The following is a 13,934-nucleotide window of genomic DNA, read 5'->3' on the forward strand; positions in this document are numbered from 1 at the left end:
GAGCTTGGCCGGGAAACTGCCCTTTTTCTCCTGGGGCTGAGGGGAGCTATTTCATCTGACTCAATTTCACTCATTTTACTATACATATGAAGCACCTACTATGTGTGCCAGCTCCTGCACTAGAATGTCCCTCTGGGTCACAGAGTTCATAGGTTGACTCAAGCCACAATGCCTGAGAACTGAATTCACTACAAATGAGCAGCCTCCTCATCTCATAATTTCATTCTTTTCTGTGAAGGGAAAAGCAAGAGTAATAGAAACCCCTTATAGTGAGCACTGCAAGACTTCTAAGCAGACCTGGGTCACTTTTCTTTTCCACAACCTCTTTCCATCCCGACAAGGTCACAAGAAGTGACATAGCCCTCTCCACATCACCTCTGTCTTAGGTTCTTAGTGCTCTTGTAACAGAATTACCACACATGGGTGGCTTTAAAGAACAGAAATTTATTTTCTCACAGTTTGGAAGACTAAAAGTCCAAATCAGGGTCTCCGCTGTGTTAATTCTTTCCTTGTTGGTAGCCCAGGGTGTTCCATAGTTCTTTGGTGATCTTCACATGGTGTCTGTCTTCCCTTTCTTGTGTGTGCGTTTGTGTCTAAGCTGCTCTTTTTATAACTACGAAGCAATTGGATTTAGAACCTACTCTACAATGATATGGAATCCTGGTGTTGCAGTAGTTTAGAGCTCAGGCTGCAAACCAAAAGGTTGGCAGTTGGAATCCACCAGCTGCTCCTTGGAAACCCTATGGGACAGCTCTACTCTGTCCTATAGGGTTGCTATGAGTCGGAATCGGCTCGAGCAACGGGTTTGGTTTCCTTTTCTTTTGTCCACACTGATATAGCTTCATTAACATAACAGAGAAAACCTTATTTCCAAATAGGGTTACATCCACAGGTAAAGGAGTTAGGATTCCAACACACCGCTTTAGGGGACACAATTCAATCCATAACAACATCAGACCTAATTAGCTCTTCTGGGCTAGTCCTGTAGCCCCACAAATACTCATGTACAACTCTGTAGCATGAGCTTGTCCATGGGCTCAAGAGAGTTCTTACGTGTTTCAAATATCTTATATTGGAATATTTTCAAGGACAAGGGCCATGAATTTGACTTCTTCTATTTATCCATTCTGTCAATATTTTTGAGTACCTACTACTTGTCAAGCACTATGCTAATTTATGTATACACAGTGGTGAGTTAAAATAGCATCCTCACCCTCACAGAGTTTATTTTGTTTCCATCTGTGCTAGGCACTATGCCTGGTGTATATTAGAGATTTAATTAATGTTATGTGGTTGTTTGTTTACATGAGAGGTTATAATTATTTTTGAGACGTGAAAATGATTTTAATTTTGGCTCATCTGTTAAATTGTTTGAGTGGCAAAATGCATTAATAACATTTTCAGTGGGCATCAAAGATTTGACTGAACGACATATATATAATAGATTTAAATGTTAGTAAACCCTGATAAGAGAATTACCAAGAACAATTTCAAAAAACTATGATATAGAGTTACTGAAGGATGTCAAGGATCCTTTAATATCAAAGATAAGGACTTCTGAAAAGGCTTAGTTCTATTCTCTTTTACATACTGGAGGCCCAATACATTGGCCAGTACAGGTTATAACTTTTCTTTAAAATAGATGCCTCATTTAATCTTGCTTTCTATTAGAATGGATCTACTCTGATACAGTTCAATTTGGGGTCTATAAAATTCTGCATGAGCTTGATTATCTTCCTAAATATGTATGTATGTAGACATTATGTGTTTCTCCATGTATGTAGACAGCATGTATGTAGACATTTTACCTAGCTTCTGGGACAGAAGAATTATAAAATTCGGAATTGTTCCTGATGTTTCACCTTATAGCTCACAGAGATATATACACTCAGGAAAGGCACAAAGTTTTATATAAAAATTTGGGGGTTCAAGCTGTCTCTTTTCCAATTACTAAATTTGTAACTATAGTAAGAATAAATATTTTGTGGGAAAATAGGAAGGATCAAATGAGATAATTTATGGGCAAGTGTTTTGTAAAATGGCAAACTTAGGTCTAAAACTGATCCTTTTAGGTGGAACCAACATGGTGCTATAGACAGAAGCACCACACTGTCCCTCCACAGCAAAGACCCAAAAAACCAAGTAAAACAGAGGCAAATGTCAATCCTGAGACCCTAAGCCTTAAATGAAGAGATAAAGAACTCAACCAAGCACCTAATGGAATAAGAAACTGACAGAGAACAGAGAACGAGAAGAGATACAAGCAGAGGTTCCCTATCAGCTAACGCAGTACAGATTTTCTACCTTGGACTCCTGTCAGAGACCGGAGGGCAGGAGTACAGGAAAGCAGTTTCATGGAGCTCCCAGCAAGAGACAGAGCACCTGGTAACCAGCAATATACACTTTCCCATCCCCCATCCTTCCTCCCCTGCTTGGCCTCCACCTCTTCACAGTGGGCTGAGTGACAATGGCTTGGGAGGTGCTGGCTCCCTGCTGCTTGGATTTGTCCCACCCACATCAGCTGACTTTTTCAGTGCAATTTCATTGCTGCTGCTGTTGCTTTTTTTGACTTCTTTTGGTTTCTTCCCTGCCTCTCACCTCCTCCCCCTCCTTTCTCTTGAACACCTGGCTCCGTGTGCCATCTTTGCTTCTTACTGACAGGCTGTGAAGCACCGCTAGCCTGGGGAAATGCTTCCCTGGTCTGCACCACCACATTGGTGGGATCCCCAGGGCCTTTTTTTGTTTTGTTTTGTCTGTTTGTTTTCTTTTTCTTTTCATGGCTTGGGAGACCCTTCTATCTGGGCTGTACTGCGTGGCTTGGAAGCCACTTCCCTGGTCTGTGAAGCTGCACTAGAGGGATCCCTGTGGCCTTTCCTTTCTTTCTTTTTGTCTTTCTTCATTTCTCAGTTTCTCGTCTCTCTATAGTTACCTTTTTTCCTGTCTCCTGAATACCTGGTACTGTGTGCCATCTCTGGCCCTTCTAGCTGGGCTGTACTGTGAGGCTTGGGAGCCACTTCCTCGATCTGCATAGTTGTGCCAGTGGGATCCCTGAGGGGCCTTTATTTTCTCTTCTGTTTATTTATTTATATATTTATTATCTCTTTTCCTTTTTGTTTTTGTTCATTCCTCAGTTTCTCATCTCTCTCTCTGCTATCCTTCTTTTCCTGTGTTTTGAATACCTGGTGATGTGTGCCATCTCTGCCCCTTCTAGATGGGCTGTGTCCTGAGGCCTGGGAGCCACTTCCGTGGTTGCTGGTGGGATCTCTGGGGGCATTTCTGTTTTTTTTTTTAATATTTATTTATTCTTTTCTCTTTTTCTTTTTTCCTTTTCTTCATTTCTAAGTTCCTTGTCTCTCCACTCCAATGGCAATCTCAGTACTATATTGTTTGTTTTTTTGGCTACTGATTCTCTCTCTTCTCTCTTCTTTCCCATACCCATCTTACCTCCACACATCACAACCTCCCCCCTCCCTCCTGCCTACCTGCACCGTGTACTGAACATCACACCACCGTGCAGCACAGGCACAGCCTACCGGACTCTGCCCTGCACTGACACCTGGCCTGCCCTGTCAGCCCCAGTATGTGCCACAAACAACCCATTCCAATTCCCCCCTTCAGCTGGACTGCCCTGACGCACCATAGCTGAGCAACTGGCCTTGTCCACTGGACAAGGAGGTGAAAAGTCTCATGCCCACAGACGAGCAAACAACAAAGAACCCATAGCCCACCTGTTCAGACATAACAAAATGAAACAGAGCAGGATGAAACAAACAAATCTACAATAAATAAATGAAGAAAATAACTACTGAATATTCCGAAGACAGCAGACAATACCAAAACATAAAAAACAAAACGAAACAGGATGGTTCCAGTGGGCATCCAAAATAAAACACCAGATGACTTTCCAGTAGAAGAAAAACACTAAACTACGTGACAGGGAATTCCAATCTCTAATATTCAGAGCTATCCAAGAGTTGAAGCAAAAAGCAGACAAAAATGAGGAAAAAAATTGACAAATACATGGAAAATACAGACAAAAAAGGGAAGAATTCAGGAAAATAATAAAGAACAAAATGTCAAAATAAATTCATGACTAGAAATCATACAAAAATAGCAATTAGAAACACAGAAGATAAACAACACGATTTCTGAAATGGACAGTGTCATACAAGGGCTGAGGAGCAAATTTGAAACAATGAAAGACAGTATCAGTGAAGCTGAAGACAAATGCTTGGATACAACATTGTTTGAGGAAATATCAGAAAAAAGAATGAAGAAAAATGAAGAAACCTTGAGAATTATGTGGGATACAGTCAATAGCAAAAATTTGCCAGTAATTGGAGTTCCAGAACAGGGGGAGAAAATGGAAAACACAGAGAAGATCATTGAAGAATTGCTGACATAAAACTTCCCTAATATCACGAAAGATGAAAAGCTGACCATCCAAGAAGCTCAGTGAACCCCATATAGGATAGACCCCAAAAGAAAATCACCAAGGCAAGTCATAATCACACTTCCTAAAACCAAAGAAAAGAAAGAATCCTGAGAGCAGCTTGAGAAAAACAACAAAGTCACATACAGAGGAAAAACACTAAGACTAAGCTCTGATTATTTGGCAGAAACCATGCAGGCAAGAAGGCAATGGAATGACATATATAAAAAAGGGTGCCCTTTATCACCACTCCTGTTTAACATTGTGCTGTGTCATATATTGAATTATGTCCCCCCAAAAATGTGGGTATCAGTTGGGCTGGGCCAGGATTCCCGGTATCGTGTGATTTTCCTATATGTTGTAAATCCTTCCTCTATGATGTTAATGAGGGAGGATGGACCACAGTTGTGTTACTGAGGCAGGACTTAGGCTACAAATTTGGATTGTGTCCTGAGGCAATCTCCTGACATATAAAAGAAAGAAGAGAGCAGAGAGACAGGGGACCTCATACCACCAAGAAAGAAGCACTGGCAGCAGAGCATGTCCTTTGGACCCAGGGTCCCTGCATAGAGAAGCTCCTAGTCCAGGGGAACATTGATGAGAAAGCCGACAGAGAGAGAATGTCTTCCCCTGGAGCTGATGCCCTGAATTTGGACTTTTAGACTACTTTACTGTGAGGAAATAAATTTCTCTTTGTTAAAGCCATCACTTGTGGTATTTCTGTTATAGCAGCACTAGATGACTAAGACATGCTGGAAATCCTAGCTAGAGCAATAAGGCAAGAAAAAGAAAAAAAGGGCATCCAAATTGGTAATGAAAAAGCAAAACTGTTCCTCTTTGTGGATGATATGATACTATACACAGAAAACCCAAGACTCCAAGTGAAAACTACTGGAACTAATAGAAAGATTCAGCAGAGAAGCAGGATACAAGATAAACATACAAAAATCAGTTGGATTCCTATACGCCAATAAACAGACTGATGAAAAGGAAATCAGGAAAGCAATACCATTTATAATAGCCCCTAAAAAAATAAAATACTTAGGAATAAATCTAACCAGGAATGTAAAAGACCTATACAAAGAAAACTACAGAACACTAATGCAAGAAACAAAAAGAGATCTACATAAATGGAAAAACATATCATACTCATGGATAGGTAGACTCAACGTTGTGAAAATGACAATTCTACCCAAAGCATTTTACAAATAGAATGCAATCCCAATCCAAATACCAACAGCATTCTTTAAAGAGATGGAAAAACTAACCATTAACTTTATATGGAAAGAGAAGAAGCCCCAGATAAGTAAAACACTACTGAAGAAGAAGAATAAAGTAGGAGGACTCACACTACTTGACCTCAGAACCTACTATACAGCTGTGGTAGTCAAAACAGCCTGGTACCGGTACAACAACAAGTACATTGACCAATGGAACAGAATTGAGAACCCAGGTGTAAATCCATTCACCTATGGTCGCCTGATCTCCCACAAAGGCCCAAAGTCCATCAAATGGGGGAAAAACAGTCTTTTTAACAAATTGTGCTGGCAAAACTGGATGTCCATCCACAAAAAAATGAAACAGGGCCCATACCTCACACCATATACAAAAATTAATTCAAAATGGATCAGACACCTAAATATAAAGTCAAAAAAAATCACAGAAGAAAATATAGGATCAAAGCTAGAGTCCCTAATACACAGCATTAACAGGATACAAACCATAACTAACAACACACAAACTTCAGAAGATAAGCTAGATAACTGACCCTCTTCTAAAAATTAAACACTTATGCTCACCAAAAGGCTTCACCGAAAGAGTATAAAGACAACCGACAGACTGGGAAAAAATTTTTGGCTATTACAAATCTGACAAAGGTCTAATCTCTAAAATCTGCAGGAAAATCCAACACCTCTACAACAAAAAGACATATAATCCAATGAAAAAATAGGCAAAGGAAATGAACAGACACTTCACTAAAGAAGACATTCAAGGGGCTAACAGACATATGAGGAAATGCTCACGATCACTAACCATTAAAAAAAAAACCATTAGAGAAATGCAAATCAAAACCACAATGAGATACCATCTCACCCTGACATGACTGGCACAAATTTAAAAAAACAAGAAATAACAAATGTTGGAGAGGCTGTAGGGAGATCAGAACTCTTATGCGCTGCTGGTGGGAATGCAAAATGATACACCTATTTTAGAAAACGATATGGCCCTTCCTTAGAAAGCTAGAAATAGAAATACCATATGGTCAAGCAATCCCACTCCTAGGAATGTATCCTAGAGAAATAAGAGTCATTGCACGAATAGACATATGCACACCCATGTTCATTGCAGCATTGTTCACAATAGCAAAAAGATGGAAACAACCTAGATACCCATCTGCAGATGAATGGATAAACAAACTGTGGTATATACACACAAAGGAGTACTAAGCAATGATAAAGAACAACGATGAATCTGTGAAGCATCTCAAAACATGGATGAATCTGTAGGGCATCATGCTGAGTGAAATAAGTCAATCACAAAAGGACAAATAGTGTATGAGACCACTACAATAAAAATTCATGGAAAGGTTCACACAGAAAAAGAAACAATCTTCGATGGATACGAGGGAGGGGAGGGGTAGGGATGGAAAAACACTAAATAGACAATAAAGATAAGTGTTAACTTTGGTGAAGGTTAAGACAGTACACAGTAACGGGGAAGCCAGAACAACTTGTTCAAGGCAAGGTTATGGAAGTTCCACAGACACATCTAAACTCCCTGAGGGACTGAATTGCTGGGCCAAAGGCTGTGGGAACAATGGTCTTGGGGAACATCTAGCTGAATTGGAATAACATAGTTTATAAAGAAAATGTTCTATGTTCTACTTTGGTGAGTAACATCTGGGGTCTTAAAAGCTTGTGAGAGGCCATCTAAGATACTCCACTGTTCTTACCCTGTCAGGAGCAAGGGAGAATGAAGAAAACTAAAGATAAAAGGGAAAAATTAGTCCAAAGGACTAATGGACCACAACTACCATGGCCTCCACCAGACTGAGTCCAGGACAACTAGATGGTGCCCGGCTACCACCACTGACTGCTCTGCCAGGGACCACAATAGAGGGTCCCGGACAGAGCTGAAAAAGGACCAGACTGACTGACCTGACAGAAACTGGAGAAACTCTGATAGCATGGCCCCCGGACACTCTTTCAGCTCAGTAATGAAGTCACTTCTGAGGTTCACCCTTCATCCAAAGATTAGAGAGGCCCATGAAACAAGACGAGACTAAAGGGGCACAACAGCCCAGGGGCAAGGACTAGACGACAGGAGGAGGACAAGAAAGCTGGTAATAGGGAACCCAAGGACAAGAAGGGAGAGTGTTGACATGTCATGGGGTTGTTAACCAATGTCATAAAATAATATGTGTATTAACTGTTTAATGAGAAGCTAATTCATTCTTTAGTCCTTTATCTAAAGTACAAAAAATAAAATAAAATTGATCCTTCCTAAGAATTGTACCAGATTCATTTAATTATTAGTTTGACAAATATTTATTGGACGCCTGCTCTGCACCAGCTTCTGTGCTATGTGACATGGATACAGTAATGATTCTGACATCTTAAACTCCAGGATCTAACAGTCTTTTGGGGGAGACACACATATGAACATAGAAGAGAATCGAGCATTGTCAGTGCTGTGATAGAAAAAAAAAACCCAGAAAATACAATATGCTGGCCAGGCAAGCTAGTGTAATGATGAGGCAGGATAATATGATGGTGAAGAACATGGATGGGTGTTTAAATGTTGGACTCTCTGTGTGGCCTAACTTCTTTGTGTCTCAGTATTCTTATCTGTGAGGTGGGGCTAATAATGGTATCTTATTTGCAGGATTGTTGTGAGGACTAAATGAGTCCATTATGTGCAAAGCACCCAGAGCAGTACCTGGTACAGAGTAAGGACTATAAGTCATAGCTGTGTTTCTTTTTCTCATTCTATCTATCTAACTGCAGCATCATATACAGCTTCACAGAAGCTTCATCACCGATGAGCTTCCTGTAGGGTGATATGTAGCTTTTTGCCAGGTAGTTATGGGAGGAAAGGTGATGCTGTGGGCAGAGAATGGTGAATTTAGGAGGATTATGAGAAGATGGATAGAAGGAGTCATAAACATCCTGTGAGTAGATCACTGTAGCTGGGGGGAATCATGCAAGGAGGAAAACCATAAGAGAAGTTGTTCTAGAGATGGCAGGAGTTTTAGCATGGAGATCATTGTTCGTCATGTGTCAGTGCTTAGACTTTGCCTGGTGGGTAATTGGGAGTAAATATGGGGGTTGAGTAAGAGGGAATTATCTAGGAATAACAGTTAGGTTTGTGACCTGTGAAACTGGAGACATGGTACTGATGATCAAGAGATACCGGAGTGAGTTCTCTCAAAAAGAGACTGAAGTAAAGCTTTTGTGCTAAGGGTTTTTTGAGGGCTGAAATTACAGAACAGTTAAAGTTAGCAGAAAAGGGAAATGAGGCAAGGAAGGAGAGAAAGCAAATACAAAGTAGCACATTACAGAGATTTCTACAGTTTCATGGTAAAACATAGCTGGTTGTTTGGTCAAATTGGGTATATCTGGATATGCCTCATGGAACCACTGCACCTTGGTTCAGCCTATTTACTTCCTTGAACTTACATGTTGTTACCTCATTCCTTCAGGTAATTACTGGAAAGCTGGATCCCATGGCCTATGGAATGGCACTTCACTTGAGGCTGGAAGAAGTGGAAAAAGCCAGTTTCTATAAATCTGATAGGGTCAGAGCTTGTATTGAATCTGCTGTCGTTTTCATTGAAACTGGCATAAAGAAGGATCTACAGGACCCTGACTTTCAGCCTAGAAAGGCCACGAGAGTTGGTGGTATTAGGAGATGAGGTGATAGTGGTGCCAGTCAGGGCCCTCCTTTGAGCAAATTTCCAAGTACCTGACAGGAAGATGGGACTGAGTGAACTGAGGAAGGACATAAATTCAGGCTGATACAATTCACCGCTTGATATTAAAATTTGGAGCCTCTATTTTTTGTGAGAAAAACTTGTCCTTATTCCTTTCCTGGGTTAGGAATCAGTCCTTCAAATTGGTGACCAGGGTTAACTCTCTTAAAAAAGACTTAAAGAAGATTAGTAAGCCAAAATGGAGTTCCTGCTACTGTATCTGGTTCCAGGAGCCTAATCTATATTAATGATATCGCTCTACAACCACTAGTTTTATGTTTTCCTCACTATCATCTAGCACTTGGGCCAATTTAGGTTGCTTGCCTGATGGGGCGACCCAGACCTTTATCCCAGAGGGGTTTGAGCATTCAGTTGCCTTTGCCTTGTTGGGTCATGGTTGCTGCAATCAGATGTTCGTAATTATCACTAGGAATAGATGAACCAAGACATACATCAGTAAATCTCCTGAGTATTAGACATACTCCCCCCGTTCATGTGTTTAATGGCAACTCTAACTCCTGCAGAAATTAGGGTGATTCCCTCTGTCAGTACAATATTTCCTTTCTTTGCCTATTGTTCCATTGGCATTAGGAGGCTAAAGTTGGTAATTGCAGCTTTTGGTTCATTGGAGCACTTACTGTGTCCATAGGTGGAATTATCCCCCTCATCTTGGAACCAGTATCTCAAACCCAGCATAGCCTAGGTTTACAGCAATGGGGAAGCACAAATTCCACAAGTGGCTCACTGGAGTGATAGTCAGAGGGGCCACTCCTACTACTACTGCTACTGCTACTAGTATTGCTACTGCTACTGCTACTACTACTACTACTACTACCATTTGTTTCCTGGACCTCAGTTTTATAGTTATTCAGGAACGGCATCATATATTGGTTATTGGTTTAATGGTTATGCTGCATCATAAGATGTTATGTATGAGCTGGTGCTAAATCTTCAACAGGTCATTTCACCATTCTTTCAGGCTTGCTGATTCTAGGTGCTGGGATACATGGTAAGTTCAGGGAATTTCATGTTCATAAGCCAATTGTTGCACCTCCTTTTCTGTAAAATGGATCCTTTCATATCAGACATATAATACTATGTCAATGGATTAGGCATTTTCTAACCCTTTGGATGATGGAGGTTATGCAGACAGAGAAGGCACTTACCTACAGTATGTATCAATTTAGATAAAGATGAGTTGTTGTTCTCCCCAAATTGGAAGGAATCTAATGTAAGTGACCTGCCACTACATGTCTGACTGACCTCCTAAGTAATGGTACCATGTTAAAGACTCACTGTTGGTCTCTATTGCTGAAAGTTTGGGACATTTAGCAGTTGCAGAACAATTAACCTAGTTGAGAAGGAGACCGTGTTCTTGGGCCCATACATAGGCATCATTTTTTTTTTCCTTTGAAAGCATTCTTTTTCCATGAGCATGTTGTGCAAGTACTGGAGTGGCTGAGGAGAGACAGTGGCTGAGATCTTGCCTACCTGATTGTTAACTTGAGATCTAAATATCTACATGCTTTGTGCCCATTCTTATAGGTCCATCTATATACCTCTTCCTTATACCTAATCCTACCGTTTTGTAGACTTGGATGCAGTTATAATATGGCAGTAGTACATTTCTGGCTAGTGCCAACATACTGTGCTGACTTGTTTATGAATCAGGCCCACATACTTTCCTCCACTGTCAGTTGGTTATAGAGATCAATTCCACTCCCCCTCATGAGGCCATTGTTGTGAGTTGAAGAAGAGGCATTAATGCAACAAAGTTAGGTGACATGGAGATCTAGGGCACCTATTAATATAGCTGATTCATATTTTTCTGGACCTGCTTGAACAGAGACTATTCCTTTACCATGGAAGGCATGATTTTGCTCCAGAGCCCTACGGGTCTGCTTTGTGACTGTACTATTAGGACCAAATAAGTGGTGTTCCTATCTCTTGGTGGTAAGAGGTACAAGGTACAATAACTTGTCCTTTACTTTAGAAAATGTCACAGTACGTTCCAAGACCTTCCACCTCCCCCATTAAAACTTTACTAATATGGCAGGCCAATGAATTTTTATCAGATTTATTTACCACCTTTTGGCCTACATGTGAACCCCTAAAATTTTTAACAATATTACAAGCCGATAAATCTTTATCTGTCTGTCAGTTTGTTGTACTGTGGTGACCTTGCATGTTACTATGATGCTGGTAGCTATGCCACTAGTATTTCGAATACCAGCAGGGTAACCCGTGCTATTTCTCTTTGGAAAGTTTGTCAGTTGGGTAGTGACACTCAGGAAGTTTGTGGTAACTCTCGGTCAGTTGGTGGTAGTGTGGAAAGTTGAGAAACCTCAGGGTGACCTTTGATGGCTGGCTGGGGAGAAGCAGGTCCATCTACGACTTAGTCTGCATCACTTTTACTTGAGTTACTTTCACTTGCATCATTCAATGTGGAAAAATTTGTGCCACAGGAACTTGACCTCAGGCTGCTCAAAATACATACTTTTTCTGGTTTCCATGGTGATGGTTGCAGTGAGACCAGCTCAGGTCATGTACATGGCTGTGTCTAGGGGATGTATTAGAATTATCTGTGATTGATTCTATTCCACTTCCAGGAGACAGTGTACATTACTGTTCTTTCATGCTAGAATAGTTGGAGGTATGACTAAGGCTAAAGGGCATACCTAGGTCTTTGAAATGGCCACGCCTCTGCTGAATTGTGGGAGAACACTAGGTAGAACACAGAAATGAAGCAGGGAGATTGAAAGCTGGAAATTAGGATAAATTGTATTATAAACTAGAAAAGCTAAGCAGGAGAGGAACCATAGACCGTGAAGTGCAGTATGGGGAATAAAGTACCTAGATGCTTAGTGAACAAGGGGTCACCCTTTCCGAATTGCCCCAGAGACACCTGCTGCCCACTGGAGAAAGTGACATTTAGGCTACTGCACTGGTTGCATCTTCGGGCTCAGAAGAGGGCCTTCAAAGGGAATAGGATATACTCTCAGGTAGCAGTCAAGAAATCGGGGGTGAAAGGAGGGTGAGAATGGTTCCACAACTCAAATAATGTAATCATTGTCACTGAATTGTACATGTAGAAACAGTTGAATTGGTGTTATGTTTTGCTGTGTATATTCTCAACAGCAACAACAAAATAAATAGAATTAAAAAAAAAGAAAAGAAAGAAATTAGGGGTGGGGGTAGCTGGGGAAAAGCTCTACCGACTGGAGCAAAGACCCAACTTGGAAAGGAGTTTGGAATGATAGACAATAGAAATGGTGAGAACTCTGTGCTCTGAACCCACTGATACTCCCCTAGGTCTGTTATGTTTTACACCTTCTCTCTATTTTCCAGCATGTTCTTCAGTAAAACTCTTAAAGATAGAAGAGCCAGTATTTGAGGAAGGAGGTAACTGCAGCATTTGTGGCTATACTTGGAGGGAAGGCAGTAAAACTCTAAGCATGAAAGTAGGAGAGAGAGGCAGAGAAGGGGAGAGAGAGGGAGAGAGAGGGAGAGAGAAAGGGGAACAGACTAAGGTTATTAGGGTCATCAGCCAAGGAAGGAAATGCAACCTGAGCCTGAGAAGGGGCTTTCGAGCAGCAGAAAGACTCAGAGAGAAGACCTCAACAGTTGGTTAATAGAAGAACCACAAGACAAAGCTAGTACAAAAGATATAGAAAAATAATTCAGGAAATGATTTTTATGAACACAAGCTGAAAGAGTCCCTTTTATGGATGACCCAGAGTTCTTTGATGTGCTGAAGAGATCTGTGTAAAAGCAGACACTGTGAAGCCAGACAGCTTCATATTTGTTAATTCAGTGAATCCCAACAATTTTGGGAAGTGGATATTGTGTTCATATTCACTTTATTATTATTATTGTATTTTAGATGAAGATTTACAGAACAAACTAATTTCTCACTGAAGAGTTAGTACAGACATTGTTGTATGACATCGGTTAACAACCCCATGACGTGTCAACACTCTCCCTTCTCAACCCTGGGTTCCCTATTACCAGCTTTCCTGTTCCCTCCTGCCTTCCAGTACCTGCCCCAGGGCCGGTGTGTCCCTTTAGTCTAGTTTTGTTCCATGGGCCTCTTCAATCTTTGGCTGAAGGGTGAAACTCAGGAGCGACCTCATTACTGAGCTGAAAGACTGTCCGGGGGCCACCCTCTCAGGATTTCTCCAGTCTCTGTCAGGCCAGCAAGTCTGCTCTTTCTTTCTGAGTTAGAATTTTGTTCTACATTTTTCTCCAGCTCTGTCCGGAACCTCCTGTTGTGATCCTGTCAGAGCAGTCAGTGGTGGTAACCTGGCACCATCTAGTTTTACTGAACTTAGACTGGTGGAGGCCATGGTAGATGTGGTCCATTAGTCCTTTGGACTAATCTTTCCCTTTTATCTTTCATTTTCTTCGTTCCTCCTTGCTCCTGAAGGGGTGAGACCAGTGGAGTATCCTAAGTGGCCACTCACAGGCTTTTAAGACCCCAGACGTTACTCACCAAAGTAGAATGTAGAACATTTTCTTTATAAACTATGT

The 13,934-nt window shown here is 41.1% G+C and overlaps 1 long non-coding RNA gene across 1 annotated transcript in view; it reads left to right on the forward strand.

Annotated features, from left to right (window-relative positions):
• Positions 1 to 13,337, forward strand: part of LOC126069163 (uncharacterized) — a 79,839-nt gene extending 66,502 nt beyond the window's left edge. Inside the window, exon 4 of the long non-coding RNA XR_007515855.1 lies at positions 9,135 to 13,337. This is a non-coding gene — a long non-coding RNA (uncharacterized LOC126069163). The remainder of the gene's footprint in view (positions 1 to 9,134) is intronic.
• The last annotated feature ends 597 nt before the right edge of the window (positions 13,338 to 13,934 follow it).

This window comes from Elephas maximus, chromosome X (assembly GCF_024166365.1).
Source record: "Elephas maximus indicus isolate mEleMax1 chromosome X, mEleMax1 primary haplotype, whole genome shotgun sequence".
In the NCBI taxonomy this organism is placed as follows: Eukaryota; Metazoa; Chordata; class Mammalia; order Proboscidea; family Elephantidae; genus Elephas; species Elephas maximus.